Source organism: Mustela putorius, unplaced genomic scaffold (assembly GCF_011764305.1).
Source record: "Mustela putorius furo isolate JIRA1106 unplaced genomic scaffold, ASM1176430v1.1 tig00003898_pilon_pilon_pilon, whole genome shotgun sequence".
Classification (NCBI taxonomy): domain Eukaryota; kingdom Metazoa; phylum Chordata; class Mammalia; order Carnivora; family Mustelidae; genus Mustela; species Mustela putorius.
The window spans coordinates 33,827,784-33,829,421 of record NW_025422047.1 but is presented as its reverse complement, the minus strand read 5'-3'; positions in this window follow the sequence as shown (position 1 = coordinate 33,829,421).

The following is a 1,638-nucleotide window of genomic DNA, read 5'->3' as shown; positions in this document are numbered from 1 at the left end:
CGTCGTCCCCCCTCTGCTTCTCCCTTGCGCCGGCGAAGATCTGCGGAAGGGGTCCCAGCCAGGTAATACTGGAAAGGGGAAGAGGAGGTGGCCTCGTTTGGCCGGCGAAGATTGTACCGGCGGCCGCCACAGCCAGACTGCGCCTGGAGCGCAAGTCTCCAAAGGCGGAGACGGCGCAGCTTCCGGGAAGGGCGGAGCCGCTTCCTCCGCCCAAGGCCACCTGGACGACCCGCGCGCATCACCTCCCTGACCGCTCCGGCTTCCTCCGCCTGGGGAGCCTGCCCTCCCCTCTACCTGGGCCGCCCTAGGCTCAAGCAGACCGGTCCTAGCCAGGGGAGTTTGGCCCGGGACGCCCCCGGAGACGCCACGTGGCTGCCCTCGTGGCCCCTATAGCCTCGAGTCCACCCAACCTCCCGGAGGCTGAAGACAGGTCCAGTTCCCCGGAAGGCAGGGCACAGCCTTCTGAAAGGCGTAGACAGGGCCTATTTGGGAGAAGAGGTTTGTAACCAACGAGTCGACTGCTGCAACCAGGCCTGTCACCTGGCTACCTACTGGCCAGCAGCCCGGAGACAGCAGCTTTCTGTCATTCATTTGCTTGTTTATTTTCCAAATCAAAGACCCGGCACGACCCTGATGATTCGCTTTTAAAGCTCTGCGAAATGACTGGCTGACATCTGAGTACCCTAGAGCTTGCCTTCCTAAATGTGTTGGGGGTCTTGGAACAACGCCACTGAGATGAAGAGAGGCTGGGAGCTAAACCAGCTGCCCCCTTTCCTCCCCCTCAGGCAGTCAGCTCCGGGAACTGAAGTCTCAGGAAAGGGCAGCGTGCTGAGTTCCAGACTCCCCCAACGGTGCTCGCCGGGGGGCGCTTGCGGGAGGATTCGGCGCCCTCCCTTCCTCCACACACACATCACGGGAGGTGCTGTGAACCCAGTCATTCCGGGCGGGGCGGCGAAATCCCATGCTGGATCAAGGTTCTAAAGTTGGCAGAGTCCGCTCTTCACCACCAGTCTTGGGCTTTGAAGAAGCCCTGGAAAAACTTTACTTTGGACATCCCGCTGTAGGTTGTTTTTTTTTTCCCCCCTTCTTCTTCTTCAGCTGACTTTTTTTTTTTTTTTTTAAGATGAGCTCTAGTAGATTTAGGAAGTGGGCTAAAAGTGAAAGAATATTTGATGTTTTAATTGACCCCCCCTATAAAATGACAGCACCCCCCCTTTAGGCGCCGGCTTTTTGTGTACCATAAAAGCTTTTACTAAGTTGTCACTACCCATGGATAATACCCTAGTCATGCTCCATGTTTCTGAAGAGCCAAGAGGGCGTTGGAGAATCACTGCGGGAAGGAACAAGGAAGCTCATTAGCACTGAAAGTCCCCCTGAACAGGCCAAGGAAACTAAGCATCCGTGTTCTTTACGAATGGAACCAGGGTCCTGCTGCTGCTGGGAACTTTGCACAAAAGAATGAGTTTCTGACGGATGCTCTGAGAAATCTGTGCAGATCCACACATTTACAGATACATTTACACAAATTGATGGGACTTGCAGTCTTAGGGGCAGGGGGCCTGCTGAGTTCCAGGTGGATTTAATTTCACTCTCATTCCATTCCTTACAATATGACATTTCTCTCCCCTCCTTTTGTTA